At 47.1% G+C, this 20,065-nt stretch overlaps 1 long non-coding RNA gene across 2 annotated transcripts in view; it reads left to right on the forward strand.

The window, feature by feature from the left end:
• Nucleotides 1-20,065, forward strand: part of LOC137227060 (uncharacterized) — a 166,965-nt gene that overhangs the window by 140,970 nt on the left and 5,930 nt on the right. The gene's annotated exons all lie outside the window — the stretch shown is intronic.

Consider the following 20,065-nt stretch of genomic DNA (forward strand, 5'->3'; position numbering starts at 1 on the left):
GGTGCAGAGGTGCGCTCGGCTCGGCGGCCCCGGGTGTATGGCAGTGAAAGCAGGGGCTGGGGGAAGCGTAAGGGAAACTTAAGAAAATAATGAAGGGACATGTGTATGTTGAGAAGTTTAAAAAAAAGGAAAAGAGTTAAATCGGCCTGTTGTCAGAACCAGCAAGAGAGGGTATGACTACAGTTTCATTCTGGATTCCTAGTTACAAGAAGTGTGTGTGGGGATGGGAGTTAGGACTTGGCAGGAGGTGCCTAGAGGTAGCATATTAAAGGGGTGGAGAGTGGCCCAAGTTTTATTCAAAACAGTAGGTTTTAGCTAAAGCCAAGTTGGGCAAAAGAGACATGTTCACAAGTCATCACCAGTTGTGTCCAAAGAAAAGTCACTTTCCATCTTATGATTTTCCACGGTCCTTGGGGACCACATGGAAAGCTTTAGGACGTTTTTCTTCAGGAAAGCACACCCTGGGTGAAGTATAAGTCTTGGGTGACACATTGGGTCACCTTAGCGTCATAAGAGTTCAGCACAGCCCGACTTGGTCAGAAGGTACCTGAAGATGTACTTTGAAGAAAGTTCTATAATCAGGGATGAGTGGGTTTATTGATCTTATTGGAACATGGGCACTTCAGCTTCTTTCCAGGGAATCAGCCGGGACGTGTCAGCAAAGAGTCCCTTTGGACACATCGACCCAAACTGAAAAATGTGCTTAAAACATTTCATGTCTCCTGGTGCTGGTGCTACTGGCTGAATCGTCTGATGTGCTACGCGGGAAGAAAGCCGGGGTGGGAGTGGTGGGGGGAGGCTGGCATCGCCTCTCTCTGCAGACTGCTCTAGCACCGGCGCCTCACAGCAGGCCTCGGGGCAGTTCAGGGACCCACTAAGCCTTGGCACAAACATCCTTGCAGTCGGGAAGGGCCTTCAGCTCACAGGTGTTCTGCAGGAGGGTAGACCGTGCGAAGTGTCTGCTGGTGCCACCAGGCCTTGTAGTTGGGATCGGCACTCGGGCTGCTAGGACATGACCAAAGGAAACAAATATTTGACCAGACAGCTGAGAACATCTGTTTGGTTTTGCTTGTGCGGATGCAGCCTGCTTGGCCTGAGGTGTCTGCTTCTGGCTGAGATGCAAAATGGACACCCGTTTGCGAACATGGGCAGTGCCAAGTATGGGCAAAGTCAACATAGGTGACTGCATTTTCCCCTGTTTAAATCCCTCAGTAAGATAAGTTTCTTCCTGGTTTATTCCAAATGTAAACATTCGGTGTTTGAAGGGAGAAGACACAAACGGACCTGGGTGTCTTGGGCACCAGCTGTTCTCTAGGCTTGGAATGACTTTTTTCTCTCCTTTTCCCAACTGGGGAATGCTAATGGGCTTCAAGTCACTGCTGCTTGGACTGCCCCACAAACCCCCCTTCTTCCCTGGCCAGGACAGGAAAGGTGATGCTGAGGGAGAGGGTGTGTAAAGGAGCTGTCCTGGGAGGAAACACTGAAAAAAAAGAAAAAGGAAAAAAAGAGAAGGAGCGGTGACATCCTGGTCATGCTTCCATGGGCTTTTTAAGAACGCCCAGGCTGCCAGCCAGTGGTGGCTGCCGCGGACCGGTGGCAGAATGATGCCTGGTTTATTCTTAGTAAAGTGCTCGGGGAGCGTGAGCCCGGGGGCTCAGGAATGGAAGAGCAACCACCAAACAAAACAGAACGAGGGGGCCTCCCTAGTGGCGCAGTGGTTGAGAGTCCGCCTGCCGATGCAGGGGACACGGGTTTGTGCCCTGGCCCGGGAGGATCCCACATGCCGCGGAGCGGCTGGGCCCGTGAGCCATGGCCGCTGAGCCTGTGCGTCCGGAGCCTGTGCTCCGCAGCTGGAGAGGCCACAACGGGGAGAGGCCCGCGTACGGCAAAAAAAAAAAAAAAAAACAGAACGAGGCTCGCTCTGCCTGCCTTCCGGAGCCATTCAGAGCTGGGGAGGGAAGTAGGTGGAGGCGAAGACCCAGACATTGTTGCATTTTGAGTGCCCCCGGCCCCCGCCTCCTACCCCCCAAATCATGATTGTTTTATGTGGTTCTTTTTCCCTTTGGTGAGGAAAATGGGATGTGGTGTCAATTACTGGGAAAAATATACAAAGTCCTAATGGCTAATCTATTCTTCTAAGTATGAGGAGGGCTACTACACCTAAGAGAGTTGATCTAATTGTGTAATAAAACTCGAATCATTTCAGGCGGGATCGGACCTGCCGGGTCTGTTCAAGAAAGCTGCCCGGGGCAGGAGAGTGGTGAGCTGACCCTGGAAATTGCTTGTGGGTAAAATCCGACGGGGGACTGAAGGGAGTCGGGAATATGGCAGCAGGGAGCAATGAGGGAGGGTAAAGATGGTGGACCGTAAACAGCATCTTCTTGTTTTATGTGTCTCCATGGTGGCAGTTGTTTTCTCAGCTCGAGTGTCTATGTCAAGAGTCTAACCTTGGAGCAGAATCCACATGCTGCCCCACGATGTTCTCTCCTTCTTTCCCCCTTCCCGGCTCTGGCTCTCATCTTTTGTAGATTGTTGTTTAGAAAACTCACTGTGCCAGGCCGTTTCACATAATTTACTTGTTTAATGTAATCCTCCTGACACTTCTTGTTGGAAAATCCAATGATCATTTTACTGATGAAAAAAGCCAAGGAAGACAAAGTTGTGCAAAGTTACATTGCTAAAAAGTGATAGTGCTGGGGCTCAAACTTGGACTTTCTAGCTCATTTCTAGACTTTGCCATGTCCCTGTTTTGGGGCAGCGCACTCTCTTTGCAAAGCCCACTAAGTGATTTGGGTGTCAGGGCACAGCGGGGAGTTTGGGAAGGGGACGTGTACACGGGAAGCTAGTGACAACACAGATCCTAAAATTAGCTTTTCTCCTTTCGACTCTCTCTGATCCGATCTAAAAACATGAAAAGGCTTGCAATTCCCTTGCATGTAAGTCCAATGACAGCTTCTACCACCACCACAAAAGGCAAAGCCTCTGTTTATTTAAGCATTGGGATTTTTTTTTTTTTTAAAGAAAAATACATCTGGGAGTAGAAGTCACTGGGTTATAAATGAGCTCTCACACCACCAAAGAAAAAAAATAATAATTACAATAAAAATAATGGCACCATATTCTCTGATAAACCAGTGCCAGAAAAGCTCTTGGGGATCAAGTTTTGTCAGTCCCCAGCTTTTACCAATTTAAATTCTTGGCAGAATATTAAAAAAAAAAGTATAAGGTATTTGAAACTCCAGTCCCTCAGGTACTAAATCTAGTGTTTCCTGGCACTAGATGAATGTTACTGAAGTGAAAACCTAGCACCACAGGACCATATCTCCATGGCTGTTCATATTTATACTTAACAGACAAATATGTCATTCTTTCGGGATCTCTTTACAGGGCCAATTTTTTTTTTCTCATATGTTACCCACCCTTTTCTGATAAAAATGAAGGCAGACCAAAGCCAGGACACAGACTTTGAGTTGTGAGATGCTCTTTTAGTATCAGAAACCATGTTTCCCCAAAGCTGCCTAATTTCCTAAGCCACAGATCAAATTAAGGAATAGGACAGGTGGGACTCCATGGAGATGGTGAAGGGGAGCAGGTTGGATGTAGCCTGGTGGCATTTACTCCTTGGTCACTTCACTTGTCCTTTTTATTTATAGTGTGACTGTGATCCACAGGGAGAGTTGGAACTCTGTGGTCCCTCAGATGTTTTTGCCAGAAATTTGGCTTGGCAAAAGATGTGCAACTCTCTCTGCACAATTAGCAAAAGGATCCTTTTTTAGTATCAATGTCTACTCCACTCCATTCATGAACTAGGGGTCATCTTTTCTATCCTGGACTCCTCTACTCCATTCATGAACTAGGGGTCATCTTTCCTATCCTGGACTCCTGCAATTTGACCCCATCACAGAGTCCTCTAGTTACCTTTTAGAATTTGTTTTCTACTCTACTGCTACTAATCAAGTTTCTTCTCTCTCCTCTCCCCTAACTCCAGCTAATGAAAGTTTAGTCTAGAAATAGCTGGAAATATCTCAAATGACTCACCTCCCCAAGTCCGTAGACTACATTTTAACCATCATCATATAAAAAGGGAAGAGGACATGTTTTTATTGAACACCTACTATGTTTGAGGCATTTAGTCCTTACTCAATTTTAAACTTGTATGACAAATCTTATAAACCTCATGAATAAAGGAAGGGTATTAATATTTTAAGTACCCTGAAACCCTGAGAAGCCCTGCATAAAATATTGCAATGTGCCACTTCCGTTACTTTGTCTAATCTAGAGGTTCATATTTTTGCAAGTGAAAAATACGTCCTTTAACTTTCAGAAAAACAAGTTTTTAGTCAAAGTGTTAAGATATCTCAAGTCTCTGTACTTTGTAAAATATTTATATCCTAACCTGAGGGACACAGGGATGTCTCTGCAGGAACGGAAAATAACTGGCGTGAGGATTTTCAGCAAGTGGTTGCCACAGGAACTTTCCACGTGTGCCGTGGGTACCACTTAAGCTTTAGCCCACACGGCAGGCTTGCCTTGACCCGGGCTGGTGAGATGCTACTCAACTGTCTAAAGCAGCTGAGAACCACAGCATCAACTGGTAATGGCAATGAGGTCGACTTTTTCTTTTCATTCTCCTGCTCCCAAAGTAAGGCAGCTGCCCACGGCAGCCCCCTGCTCTCCGCCCTTTCTTTCTATTCTCCCTTTGGAGTTGCTCATCAACTCTAAATTCAGTCATGATTTCTCTCCTAATCTCTATGCCCCATGCTGACTTCTCCTTAGGGCATCCGTCCTGTGTGCCCAGCTGTCTGTGGGACATTTAAACCTGGTGGCCACACCTCAAACTCAGCATGGCCCCAGATGAACTCTTTCTCTCCCAGTGTTCCCTGCTTTAGCCCATTTTCCCAGTTACCCATATCTGAAGTACTAGACCATTCTGACTCTCCAGGCTTTAGTCTTTTTAAGTATAGACAGTAGCCATGTGCTTTGCCTTTTTTGGCTTCATCGTCTCATTGAGTCTTTATCACAATTCTATGAAGTAGATATTATTGTTATTTTCACTTTATGAATGAGGACTAACACTCAGAGGTGGGAAGTGATTGGCCCAAGGTTACACTACTGAGTGAAACTACAAGTAGTGAGTTTCCATTCAGATCTCGGTCTGTCTTTCTCCAGAGCCCACACATAACACTCTGTATTATATGGCGGTCAGGTAGAGTCTGACCAGAATTCCTAGGAAATGCCTCTTGAAGTCATCAGTCCTGGTCTAGTCCCAGTCTACCTAGCTTCTCACCCTCTTTCTCCTACACTGATTTCCTAAAACCATGATTTCCCTGGATTCAGGCTTTTCATCAGAAACGTTATTGAGTGCTCACCTCATGAAGATATGTGTTTACTGTTTTGAGCAAGAACCAACCTCTAGTGGTTCCCCATGAGAGCAGCCTTACCCAAGATGTGCTCTGGGACATTCCACATATATCTCCTCATTGAAGGGGCAAGAGTCTGCTCTGGTCCAGGACGGGGGCAAGACAGCTGTCAGTCTAATAAAAAAGGTAGACATTAAATAAAAGTTACAGAGGTGATGAATGTTTTGAGGAAAAGCACAGAATGCTTATGGGAACCCCTAAAAAGTGAACTAATCTCATCTAGTCTGCTGGTCAGGGAGGCTCCTTTTAGGAGAATCCATAGGGTGTTTATAGGTGTACATAGGGTTAAAGGAAACTAAATACATTTCTTTATTCCAGGTCTTCTCAAAGCCTGACAAGGTGCTAAGTGTAGCCGGTGGTCAGCTTCAAGATGACCAGGCCTGCCTTGTCCACCTGTATCTCAGGGCTGGACAGGACCTGGAACAGAGTAGCCTCTCAATAAACGTTTGTTCAAAGAACACATGAATGAACAACGAAATGCTTTTGGATGAAATTAATGTAGAGATCATGCCATTTACAATATTTATTAAAATTTTCATCATGCCTACACTTTTGCATCTCCTGAAAGGTAAATTCCATCAAAACCGTATTTCCTTTAGGCTCTTTACTCCAGGTTAAGAGTTTCAAGGGATCAAGGATGGAAGTCAGGTAGACCTGGATTTGAATCTTCCTCCATTTATTAGCTGTGTGAACTTGGGAGACTTACCTAACCTCTCTGTTCCAGTTTCGTTATCTGTAAAATGAGAATTATAATCCTGACCTTCCAGGGTGACTGGGAGGAATAAGTACAATAATGCATGTAAAATCCTTGGCACAGAGCCTGGCACAGAGTAATCCAATAAATGGTAGATGTCACTGTCGCTGCTGCAGTTGCGATGGGTGGCTTGTCTCCAGCCTCAAAGGGCTGGCAGTCTAGAGGGGAGACACAGAGCACCTACTCACACGCATCATCAGATGGGCCCTCACTCGCCTCGTGCTCAAGTGTGACCAACCCACCAACCTGAACTTTATTCGGACCCTTCTAGGGTCGTGTTCACTGTCTACCATGGAAAAGAACTGACCTTACTCCATTCGCCATGCACCTTTTAGACCCCAGTTGGAATTCTACCTCCCCAGTTGCAAAGCAGTTGCAAAGCCAAGTGATCCTAGTAAAGCCACTTTACCTGTTCTCCTTTCTGGTTTCTGTTTCCGTGGCGCCAGCAATGCACATCTTATTGGGAGGTGGTGAAGATCCACTCAAAGAAGGTAGCATTCATGAACAGGCCTTCTGCAGAGTAGGTGCATAATAGCGGTTAGCTGCCTGCCCTTCTTAACACTCCTTCTCCCCCCCGCACCCCCCCTTCCCCTATGGGCAGGAAGCAGTCCTGCAGAGAGGCCCCAGTCCTCCTCCTGGGGCTGGGATTTCACTCTCGCCCTGTACAAAATTGCCATGCACTATGCAAACGTCCTTATGAGTTTCTGAATCCCATGAGAGGTAAAAGGACTCTTCTTATGAGCACTTGCTTAGCTTTCTGGACCATCAGCATAGGGGCCAAAAGCAGACCCCTCCTCCCCCAAGTCCTGACTTCCTGTCTTCTCCTGTTAAGTCTGTGTGGTGGTCCCAGCTCCTAAAGCCTGCAGTCAGAAGGGACCAGCACGGCCTGTTCTCCCTGCCCGCCACCAGGCTCCTTTCTGGCTCTCAGAGCCAACAGTGCGCCTCTCTAAAGATCCAGAAAACCCTACTGGAAACAGCCCCACTGGTGCCTGTTCTCCAGGCTTTCTGAATCCACACTCTTGTTTCTCTGCGCCCAGCCAGCCTGCGCAAGTTCTCCTCACCCGCTGAGAAGGGAGAGGAGAGAAGTGTTGTCTTCCTTCCCCAGCCTCTTACTTCTGATTTCTTCGGTGGCCCCTCCGCATTTCTTACTGTACATCCTTGGGACTCTCAAGGTCCTGAAGAAGCAGCTGGGAAGAGCTTTAGGAGGGTACAGACACTAACTGTAATGTGACAACATTCGGTTCTCTTAGAAGTGTGCATGGCAGTGCCTCTGGAGGAGGGGTGTGATGTTGTGGAAGCAGTAGGGTGACAGCTTGAGAACAGAAGCAAGAAGCTGAAGAATGTCTTCCGTGGGCGGAGGCTGCACGGGGGCAGTGGGGAGAGGAAAACCAGAGGTGGCACTGAGGAGGGACAACAGAGACCAGAAATATGGATGGAGATTTTCACTGTCTGCCGGAGAGTCCCTGTGGACCCTTACCAAATTTTCAGTAAGATCTGCACTGCTCACCAAAGCACTGTGCCAATGGATTCTTTCCTGGGAACTCCCATAGGAGCTGAATTCTGCACAGGGTTGGTGCAGGACAACAGTAGAGCTTAAGCAGAGGCAGGAGCTGGAGGATACCTGGCTTCCAAGGTGTCCACAGCTACAACAATGAGGACAGGAGTCAGAGCCATGGCGGTTTCCTTACAGCCTGCTCATTAAGAAATTCAACACGCTCTGAGAACTACCCACCTTCCTGGCAGTCATGAAAAACTTTACGATGCCTGTTCTCATGGAGCAGGTGATCTAATGGAGAAAACAAATAAGCAGACACCCAGCTTGAATCCACACACAATGACCTCAAACCAATCATGGCGGGGCTATTAACTTCTGACCAGGGAAGTCAGAGAAGGCTTCAGGAGCTTAAGAAATGACGTAGGTGGAGATGATGAAGGCTTTACACATGGGGGGTGCAAAGGAGCATGTTGGTGTTGCGGCGCGGTTGAGTACTATCACAAGACTCATATCGAGAATGGGGGCCTCCACCAGGGGGCGTCTTGAAAACACTCCCTGGACCTGGGATGTTATTACCCAGACATACGCTGAAGGTATTTGACGACACAGGTGACATAATCCAACAGAAGCGGACAGCCAGTGTAGGATAGATTGGAGGAGGAGTAGAAGAGGAGCTCAGAGACCAGCTAAGAATTGACTGTAGCCATCCAGGTGAGAGGATCAAGGCCTGAATGAGGGGTCCTAGCAGGGCCCCCTTCTCAGCTAGACATGCTGGATTTAATTGTCCCCTTGGATGTGCCTGTGGAAGAATTCTTGCCACTGAATAGTCAATCCTAAGAGCCCAGCTTGGGTATCCAAAGACCAAATCTGGCTTTGGTTGTTCCCCTCACCCCTGCTTTCTCCATTCCCAACGCATCCGTCAAGGAAACGAATCAAAGCAAGTCCAGTAAAGCAGATAATTGGCAGGTTGGAGATGATGCTGGGAGAGGGCGTGGTCGGCCTGCCAGTGTGGGAACCGGGTGCTGGGGGCGGAGGACTCATGTGAATCCACGTCTGAGATCCAACTGCATATTGATCCAGCCCATTTGCACGTGAACCTCATCATCATCTCCTGCTTAAGCCCTCGCTTCCCCGGTAATTGACTCTCGCATATTGATTAAGATGTTGAAGTGTCCCAGGATTTCTCGGTGGTGATGCCGTCTCGCCTCCCGGCAGGCAGGGCTGGCAAAGCTCTCACAGTATGCCTGTCACCGCGTGCTCCTTAATGGATAAAGCTGTCATCTGAGAGCTGGAATGTCTTACAGGCACAAAGACGAAATTAACTGTTCAATAATGTATGGGACATGGAAAAAACTTTACCCAACAACTTGAATTGATTGCTCTAAGTGTTTTGACTGCGCTTGCCTGCTTTGCATAAAGTCAGCGACTTTGGCTAGCGTGATTTTCATGCACAGCCACTTCTCGGCCTCTTTCAGAAGAAGAATTGAGAGACTTCTGCTGCTGCCAGGAATGGGCTGTCTGGAGCAGAGCGGGTGGGCGGGGTGGGAAGCAGGTGGGCACAGCCGACACTCACCCCTTGGGACTCTTGAGTGATCCCAGGTCTTTAAAGCGATGGGTTCTGGCAGTTCTGCGGAACCTCGCTGGAACTGGTCATCACGCGTGAGGTGGCTGAATCGCTGGGTATGGAATTCCTGGAGTTCGGTGACCTCACTTGGCCCGTGGCTCACGTCCTGGACTCCAGCGTAAGGCTGAGGCCTCCTGCAGAGAGAGGATGTGTGTCGGACCCGTGGGTGGGGAGAGGGCAGCTGGGTCACACTTCTAACACTAGTTTGATAAACAATTTCCATATCACTTAAATTGGACTTTGCTTATGGTTTGGGATTCAGTTAAACACAGGCTCTCGAACTACGCTGCAGGTACGAGAACCCACCATGAGTTTCTCCCCAGTCTGCTCCCTTTCTAACCTGGAAAAGGGGGGAAATAGCGAGGTAGCAAACCTATACTCTACATCTTTTCTGCCAAGCTCAGCCTTTTAAAAACATAACAAGATCCTTTGAACATAGCTCTGTTTTATCACAGGATCTTTATTGAAGTTTTAATCAACATAAGCAGCTGACAAAATAGGAGATTGCAGAGTCGGCTGTAGTTATGTATCCTCCTCGTGAGTCTGAAAAAAAAAATCATAACATTAAAAGAAGAGAAAATAAACAGCCTCGTTTAAAAAACAAATGAATCCCACCAAACCAAGGAAATCCTCTCGCACCCAGAGGAAGACCTGCCGTGTGGCGTGCCGACGGCAGCCCCGGAGTTTGGAGCCTCATGCAGATCATTACCATAAAACAAATAACCATCTCGTCTTTGTCACCCACTATGAGTGAACTCAAAACCTTAGGCCCACGTCCAAAGATTCCTTCTCCACAAGCCCAGCCAACTATGGATCAGGCTGACACCACTATAGATGGCAAGGAGGGCACAGCCCCTGTGTCCAAATCCAGATTCTTTTCTTGGTCCAGCCACTGTGCCTTGGCCCGTGGCCTCATCTCATCACCACTGCCTTCAACTTCCTTACTTGTTTCCTTTCTTTCCTTGCCCAAGGATGGGACAGACACCCCAGTCTGAGTTTCTCCACTTAGTGTGTAAGGGAGAAATCACTAGGTGAGAAGGGATGAACGCTTCTCTTTTTCTACCCCCATCTAGATCTCTTTTTGGAGCTGGGCTGCTGTCTTGCACTCCAAGAAGGGCATCCCCTGGGCCTGCATAGCGATTTCATTTCAAAAGTGGTGCACGGTAACTATTGAAGAGAGGGACCCTGGGGACTGTAGGACTCCTACCTTTATGGCCAATGCTACCTCTCTTTTCACTGAGACAGGAAGTCACTGCCGGAGCAAGGGGAACAGGGCCCATTGTCTCAGGCAGGGCAAAGTGGTGTTGCGATGGAGAGCTGGGCTCCCCAGTTGTTTAGACCTGGATTTGAATCTCAGTTCTGCCACTTAAACTGTGTGGGCCCAGCAGCCACTGGGGCTCACTAAATATGCACCGACAGAAGGAATGAATGAGGAAGAGGCAGATGGTGAGGATATGGTGCCGGTGGGGCAGCAAGGAAGGAGGGGATGCAAAGTAGCAGGGAGGTCCAGCTGGATTATGGTCCCTTAGGAAGGTTTCCTGAAAGAATACTTTAACTGGGTTATGAAGTAACAGATAAATACTCACTGGCAGAGAAGACTCAAGTGGGACCAAGCAAGATGTGATAAGAGGATTGGCCTGAGGGGCCTCAGGGAGTCTGGAGAGTTGGATGGGGCCACTAGCAATGTCGGAGAGCCTTGAATGCCAGATGCAGCCCAGGAGTGAGCATTGGATTCTATGAGTAGGAGACTGACAGGATCTGTCCTTTGGGAATGATTCCTTGGCCACAATGGAATGGTGATGAATGAGCCACAGGGAGTCAGGACAAGGGATCTGTCTGGGACAGCCACCCTGGTGTGGAGTAACAAGGGCCAGAGCTAAGGCTCCGGGGGTCAAGACAAGGAAATTATACAATATTGGCAGATCTCCGGGGAGGCTGCCCAGCCGTCCCGACCCTCCCCATATCGGGGTGGCATTCATATCAGAGTTTCTGAGTTGGAAGAGAGACTTTTCAGGCAGCTTTCCTGGAAGTTCTATTTCTGTGCATGTTGTCACTTTGCAACCGGATCACTAAGCCGAGACTTTTTCCCATCATCCTTCCCTTGTTCCTGCTTCCTCAGATACCCATCCCATGCACGCTCCGGCAGGTAGTGGGCACACAAAGATGCAAGGCACCGGGTCCCTCTTGCCTGCTGTTCTCAGACCACAGCAGACAGGCCAGCTGATACACAGACATGGCTAAGGTGCTGAAGAGGCCAAGGGGACAATGTCACTAACTCAAGTGAGAGGTACAGCTCACGGAAGCTCATACCTCTGGACTGGTCAAGTGCACACAGGAACTTGGCCTCTGCAAAAAAGGAAAAGAGAGGTTCCAAACCTGATTCCTTGCAATGGCGTGAGAGAAAGCTTGGGAGAAAGTGGGGTTAATACACAGAAGCGCATGGTTGGGTCAGACCAGGCACCTGGTTAGGTAGAAAAAGCAGGCTGGCGCAGCCACGGTACCGCAAGCACGGGCTCGGGCTTTCAGGAATCAGCACCGCTGCCTGGGGGTGGGGGATTCTTGGAGAGACTTCACAGTCATTCTGGTCACCTTTAGCTTCTAGACTTCCTGAAGTACAGAGAATACTTGCCCCTTCGCCATGGGGAAGAGCAGTAAATTAGGTCAGAATTGCAATTTATCTCCATAGGTAACTAGGGGGAATTGTCCCAGAGCCTGAGTGACCAATAGCCAACTCCCCAAATCTGTCTCAAGGCCATCACAGTAAGTGATTTGCAGTGGTGGGAATGGAAATAATTTATTCTGAGAACCCTGTCGGTATTGCTGTTAAATCATTTGTATTTCGTTATGGGACATTGAGTGGGCTAGCCGTTCCCCAAACGACATTCCTTTGCTTGGGGCCCCATGCCATTTCCACAACTGGTTATTTCAGGTGACAATTAACAGGAAATGATGATAACCACCCCCAGGGTGGTCACTTTTCCAAGGGAGGCTGCGTATTAAGTTTCAATTACTTATAGTCTCTGATCTAGGTCTCCAAAAGGAAATGAGCTACTTCTATAGTTGTCAGAGAAAATCAGTTTCTTTTTTTCTCCTTCCCATTCTCTGTTTTGTCAATTTTCAGGAAGTTAAACTAAGAGTTAAATTAAACGTTCTCTGGGGCCTCATCTGTAAGAAACACATCTATTTCTCTCACAGTCCAAACTCTAAAAGGCAAAATAGGAAACCGAAAGAATGAGAAGCAAATAGTCAAGCCAAACGAAATAACGTTTATTTGCCCATTTCCCTTCAAGAGGTGAATCCTGTGTTATTGAGAATGCTCCAGACAGGGTCCCCAGGTGGCAGCCTGACATCCCAGCATCCCCTGCCCTGATGGATGCCAGGCTCATTCATTCTCCTCTGAGGAACTGTGCTTTGGGTCCATGGAATAGTTTGTGCTGGTTTCCAGGCGAGGTAGCAAACCAGGGTTCAGCCCAGACAGGCCGAATGTGCAGGGCTTCTGCTGACTGCTGCCGCTGTGGCTGGCATGGTGCTCTTCTGCTGCCTCTGCTAAGGCGGCGAGCAGTGTCTGTTTGAAGTCTGGTCTCTGGGAAGGAGACCCAAGAGAACATGAGCTGGGCTTGTCTGGATATCAAAGTCCAAATTAAAAATTTATTCCAGTGTTTGAAAAATTCCCGACCCAAACCTTCATATGGATTAAAAAAATACACACTCCCTTGTTTCTGCAGTGTCTCCAGTTGAGGACTAAAGGATTTATTCTGAAAAAGAAAAAATAAAAGCGAGGTCAAATAGTTCCATAAATGGACTCTGGTCAGACAGCTTCTTAGCTAAATCTGTAAGGAAAGTAATCTGTTTCACCATTTTGGGCGGCTGGGAAGCACTTGTTTTAGTTATCATGTTTGAATCTTCTTTTTTTTTCTCGCTCTCTTTTCCTATTACATGTCAGATCGCCTGGTTCCTCAGTGCTGGAGCTGGAGGGTAAAGAATGAGAAAGAGCTTCTCCTATTCAAACCTCCCTCCCCACTTCACCCCATTGGACAAAAAAAGTAGAGATGAAGGCTTTTTTTCACAGTTGTGGATTTGAGGAGGAAAATGATGGCCAAGCAAATAATCTAATAGTAATTAGGAAATTATAGATAGCAAGAACATAAAAAATCGTTAGCAGAAACAGGAAAACATTAAATAAAGGAGTAAAGATTTAAACAAGGCCTTAACAAAAATTTATAAAAGAAGTAGAACTAACCTGAAACGGGGAATTATTAGTCAAGTATTGAAACAGAAGTTGAGAATGAGAAATCAGCTCCAAGGGCAAAACACCTAGAGGGGCCCCAGGGTCAGTATATCAAATTCCGGTTGAAAGCAAAGGGCAGAATAGAGGAAAGTGCTAGAACCATGTCAACAGACAGAAGCAATGGAAACCATGAACGGAGACAGTGTCAGAGCTACAAAGACATAAAGCAGCCTGCAAAAGATGCGCGCTAGGACGTAATGCATTTACCCAGTTCCTCCGGGCCAGGGTTTTTGCTGTTGTTGTTTTGATAAACTTCGGTAAAGTGAAGTGTAACTGATATACCTATCATTAGTGTACGGTTTGAAGATTTTCAGAGTGAGCGCCCCCTTTCGGATGTGGCCCTGGAGCGTCACCGTTACCCCTAAAACTACTGTCTGTACTCCTGCTCTCCAAGTGTGACCTCTCATCAGATATCCATCATAGATTAGCCTGCTTGTTTGTGAAAGTCACATAGAGTCTTACAATATTTATTTCTGTTTTATTTCTTCTTCTTTCATTCAATTTTATAAGACCAATTTGGTAATCTTTTGTTTTAGGGCTAGTGAATTTCATGTCTTGTTCAAATTTACCTTCACCAAAATGATGGAGATATCCTCATGCATTACATTCTAGAAGCTTTATTGTTTAACTTTTTACACTAAAGTCTATGATCTATATTTTATCTACATTTTCAACTATAAAATTAGTTCTAATATCCACTTAATATTTTTTTACTGTCTGTACAGTGTGTCTTGGTAATTTATGCCAACTCTCTTTTTATCTAGTTCAGTCTTTCCAGAGATTTATTTATTAGTCTTCCTCTAAAGGATACAGACAAATACACAGAAACCCATTATACAATAAAGAATTAAGAGAACACCAACTGAAATGTATATAGTGGGTTGGTAGTTTAAAGCAGAAGAAATTATAATTGCCTGGAAAGCTCAAGAGAGACTTATAAAGTGGGAAGTATTTGAGATAATCCTTGAAGGAAAGGTAGGATTTCGACAGTGTAAATAGAAGCATTTGGGCATCGTTGGCAAAAGGGAAACTTGGAAGTAGTCATTTGGATAAAGTGTAACAGAGAACTGGGGAAAGCGGGAAGTCTGAAAGATGGGAAGGTCCAGACTATCAAGGGACTTGAGTCATAGACAATGAGAAAACAATATTTTCAATATTTTGTTATCTTGACTATTTGTAAACATGAGGAATGATGTTGAGAAAAGACTCCAAGTCTTTTTTCCAGCCTGGTGATTGGGAGGATGGTGACATTTCTAAAAAAAAAAAGCAGGCAGGAGAAAGAGCATTTCAGTGTTTAGAAATGTAGATTCATGGGTACCAGTATAAAGCAGAAGGCTGGAGGCAAGACTGAATGAGTTATCAAGGGAGGGAGTAGCTCAAGGAGACGATCAGGCTGAGTCCAGAGTCACTGACTAGCTCCCTTGTTTTTTGTTTTTTAACATCTTTATTGGAGTATAATTGCTTTACAATGGTGTGTTAGTTTCTGCTTTATAACAAAGTGAATCCACTATACATATACATATGTTCCCATATCTCTTCCCTCTTGCGTCTCCCTCCCTCCCACCCTCCCTATCCCACCCCTCTAGGTGGTCACAAAGCACCGAGCTGATCTCCCTGTGCCATGCGGCTGCTTCCCACTAGCTATCTGTTTTTTCTAGCTCCCTTTAAGAAGTAAAAAGAGAATGGAGTCAGGGAGCTGGGGAGAGAGAGGGGAGTACGAGCCCTGGAAGCCAAGAGAGCAGGGCTTCCAGTTGGGGAGAGTTCATTGTATCAGCCTCCACAGAGGGGCTGAGTGACGAGGAATGAGAAAGCTACTGGGCTTGGCGTGTGGGAAATCACTGCTGACCTTCGTGGTATTTAAGGAGATTGCAAATGTTTGGTGTCAACGGGAAGAGAAGAGAGAGCTTCATTTGAACGGGCCTGCTCTTCCTAGCTGTGCAACTCCCTCTTTCTTACATTCAGCAATTCTTCACTGGCTCCTTCCAATTGTCAGGCCCCATGCCAGGTACTCATTGCATGGTGGTGAACAAGAGAGACATGATTCTTCCCCTACTGAGCTCACATCTATAAGAGGAGCTAAACATCCCACAAATATAAAGAAATGATTTAAAAAACCATGGTTAGTGGTCAGGGCAAAAGAAGAAAGGATTATGGGAGAGAATGAAAGGAGCTTGATTTAGAAAGCAGGGAGGGGTCAGGGAATGTTCACCATGGACGGCATGCAGGGGCGTAAACGGATTGTGACAGTATGGAAGTGACCTTGAGAACCTCATTCAGGGGCCATGTAGATTATGAAGGTCTAGAACTTACAGAACGTCGCAACTCCCCATCATATGCCTATCCTCAAGAGATAGAGATCAATAGGGAAATTTTATAGTTTGAGACAAATTTTTCTTCAAAAACACATGAGGTATATGAATCTATCAGTGTGAAGTTATAATGTTGGGAGACTACGAGAGCTAATATGATTCATTGTAATTATCATTTATAATGTATACTCCTAATCACATTGCTCTTAGAACATCTACATTATCTTTCACTTTTGAAATGCTTGTGTTTCCCAACAGACTTGGGAAGGGGCTTTTATCAGGTCCATCAGTCCAAACCTTTTAATGTAAGGGTGTTGCCACCTTAGAAGCCAAAGAAGCGTTTGCTAACCTCGAAAGAGAGCACTAAATAGTCATTAGCTTCTTCAGTCTGTTTACCAGCCTGCCTGTCACTGAGGTTAGACTGGCCTCCAGATTAACACTCCGCTCTGTCCATGGGCATCGTTGTCTCACAGAACGCGTTCTGTGGTAGCTGCACACGAGCAGGCCAGAGCTAAGGTCCCAGGGAAAAAATGTCTAAAGGAAATTTAGTTTGAAATGAAATCTGTGTTTAAAAGAAAGCTCCACTCAACCCTTTTTAAAGCAAGTGTCCATCATTTACACTAATTGGTCTCAGAAATACTGATTTGGAAGGGGGTCACACCCTTCTTTTATCACCATGGTAACTTCATACTCAGAATGTTTTCTTCACACCTCCCGTGCTCCCTTCACAGGAGCAAGGATACTCCAAGGAGCCCTGCCCTCCCCACCGCCTGCATCGAGCCGCCTCTCTCTGCCATCTCCGGCCATCCTCTTCCTGTCTCAGCCTTGTGTCACTCGTCCTCTAGGCTTTTGGGTCTTGTCTCCCTCAGGAACCTCTCTGTGGAAGCCCTTGTCCCTGAGTATGGCGCTGGCCCATGCATCTCGACCTGTCAGTGTCAAGACCCTTTAGAACCCAGGGGGACAACTCACCAGTGACCAGGGGCAGAGCAGCTGTATCAACTCAGCTTGGGGAAGCTCAGGTATCCAGTGATCTTGGCTGTGTGGAGTTTGAAATTAAGCCCAATATATTACTCACTGCAAAACCAGGGGCCGGCCAAGTTAAATAGAGCTCTCCCCAAAACGTTCATGGAGTGAGTGGAGAAGGAAGCTCTGATGTGAAGAGAGGCTGTTTTGTGCTTGCTTTTATTTTTTTGAGCAACACGCTTTCCACAAGTGAGATGAGAAAAGTAGGAACCTCAAAGAACAATATTTATTACTTTAAAAAGCTTGGGCCTATGACCATATGCCACATCCCTCTAATTTTATAAGCTTTGCCACAACTGTAGGGAGGTCTTCTTTTGTCCAGAAACTGTGCTAAGGCACATTACAAACATCAGTTAGCCTTCCTGATAGTTCTGTGACGTGGGTACCGTTGCTATGCCCCTTTGCAGATGGGCAGGCTAAAGCCCTGCGGGAGTACGTGCATGCTACTCTTAAGTGACGGAGCTGGAATCTGAACCTTGGCACTCTGCCTCCATATTGGTACCTGTCTGCAGGTCCCAGTGCAAGCAAGTGCAAGTCCCCAGGAGCTTTCACGGAGAGAACACTGCAGGAGGGAGCCGTGACGCCGCCACTTGGGTCTGTGAATAGAAGCTGTGTTTGAGAGAAATTGGAAGTTCAGAAAAGTTGGGCATGCCCCGTTGAACTAAGCAGGGCTTGAGTCTGCAGAGTATTTTCTAACCGGAGGGAGTTCATTAAACTGGTGGAAAAAAGAGGATCATTTAATGGACATAGAAGATACTTTTATTTTCACCTAATTTTTCCCCTAGCAGAACAGTCTAATCTTCCCAAGTCACGGTTCGTGCCTTCTGCCGGCCTTCCTACCTGGGGTTATTTCGAGAGGCCTGAAGCAGAGGCCTGGGTCCCCCACCGGCCAGGCCTGCCCCTTCGCTGGATCGGGGCAACTGCACCGCACTTTGTAGCTGCTCGTCCACATAGACGTGTTTATTTGAGCACTGAGAATCTCGCTTCTCAAAAAGCCTCGGGAATTAGACTGTTTTCCACACTGAAAGTTTTCATTTGGAAAATAACCCTCTTTGTTTAACTAATGAAAAGGAGGGGCTGCTTGCTTCTCAGGCTGGGTAAGAATTCCATGGGCAGTAATTCTGTTTCTCGGTGGAAAATGTTTCAGTTTCTTAATGTTGTTTTGCAGACAGGCCCCTACCCGGCCCTCGCTCCAGGGACCACACATACACACATGTACGCACTCTTCCCACCCTTCCCTGTTGGCTGGGGATGGCTGCGTCCTCTTTCCAACACCTGCAGAACAAAAATAAGGTGGGTCCGCGGCTGACACCCAGCCAGAGGCATCCCTGCCTGTTTGGGAACAGAACGCTTTCCCCGGGCCATGCTCTCAACCCCAGAGGCTGGGTGGGCCACAGAGGAAGGAAATTGGACTCCAAGCATCTTCTTGTTTCTGTGCATCTCCATGTCAAGCAATTCTCTCACACCATGGAGGGGGTGGTCTGTAACATTCCCTCCTCATTAGGTTAGTATGAGATGGCGATAAACACAGTGCTGTCGTCGTTGGCCTTACGACGTGTCCGGCATGGTACTGAGTGGTCTGGATTTTGCAAAACCTATCAAAACATGGCCCCAGAGGCAACCTAATGGAGGGAGAGAAAGCATGGATGCTCAGATCACTTAGCACCTCAGTCCACGGGCAAGTGGCAGCTGAGCCACTCTGAGCCTGTGTCCGCGACTGTGGACGAGGAAAGTTATCTCACAGGGATGTGCAGTGCCGGGGACGGGGTTCATCACGTTGTAAATGTCCAAGGAACCGTCGATCTGGTTCGCTCCTTTGTTCTTTGAAAACCGCCCATCTCTAGTCTAGCTGAGGAGACAAACCCCATTCCCGTGGAATAAGCTACAATAATTGAGTGCTGTCCCAGCAGAGGTGAGCACAGAGCAGCGCGTCCTTGCCGGGGTCCACAGCACAGTTAGTAGGTGCTGCCGAGGGGGTGCTGTGTGCACTAGGGACTTGAGGATCTGTCACCGGTGGGAACTGTTACATCTGTTATCCAGGGAATTTGAAGAATTCCCTCTGTCTATGGGAAAGATCCATCTGCCCTGAGAGGCGTGGCTGAAACACTGTTCTGCTTCAGGCAGAGCAAAAGAGATGGGCAAGATGACAGCTCAGTGAAAGTGGACATTGAGAAGATCCACATGCATAAGACGTAGAGAGAGAGTCAACTGTTAGCACGGAGTCAATGAATGGCTTTGAAAGGAGATATAATACGAAACGAGTGTATCAGTCAGACCACTTTGGGTTTTAAGTGATAGAAACCCTCTTCTAATATGACGTTAAGCAAATAACTAACTTAAGGCATTCATATAACAGACATTCTGGTTAGATCTTCAGCTGGGGTAAATAAACAGTCATATTATGTTGTTAGGACTAACTCATTTGCTCATTCTCTCTCTCCCTCTCTCCCTCCCTCCCCCCCTCTCTCCCCCTCTCTCCCCCTCTCTCTCCCTCTCTCTCACTCACCATCTCTTCATTTTGTCTGATAGCCTCATCCTCTCCTCTCTGTAATTAACTTCCTACTCTCACCTTAGCAGTTCGGCAGAGAGAGAAATTCTGTCTCTCAACCTCTGTCTATCAAAGCCAGGGAAGACTAATTGACCCAGCCCCGAACTTATCACTGGCTAGAGGATAAGGTACTATATTTTGCCAAAGTCAACCAAAATGTTGGCGGAGCACCAGCTCTGTGCTAAGCACTGTTCTAGCCACTGGGGACCCACCGGTGAGCACAAGAGCTCCCTGCCCCCAGGTAGCTTACAGTCTTGTGAGGCCAGCGTTTCAGTGGAACCCTGATGCCTCCTGCTATGCTCTGTCAGGAACGGCACAGAAAGAGGGTCCTTTCTCTTCACCAAAGAAGCCAATTCCTTGGCAAAACTAACAGAAAGTCACCAAGTACCATTCTGTGTGCTAAAGGTTCCCACACATAAGGCACGTGTGCTGTGGCCTCTCCACACTCCAACCAGCAGAGCAGCCTCAGTGTGAAGGGTAGAGGGGAGCGGCAGCCAGCACCGCCAGCCAGAACGGCTTAGGTTCTGAGCAGATGTCACGGCTTTGGGGTTTCTTGGAGAAAATTCGGACAAGGAATGCAGATGGTTTCCATCGTTGGTGGGGG

The sequence above is a fragment of the Pseudorca crassidens genome, chromosome 7, assembly GCF_039906515.1.
Source record: "Pseudorca crassidens isolate mPseCra1 chromosome 7, mPseCra1.hap1, whole genome shotgun sequence".
NCBI classification, from domain to species: Eukaryota; Metazoa; Chordata; class Mammalia; order Artiodactyla; family Delphinidae; genus Pseudorca; species Pseudorca crassidens.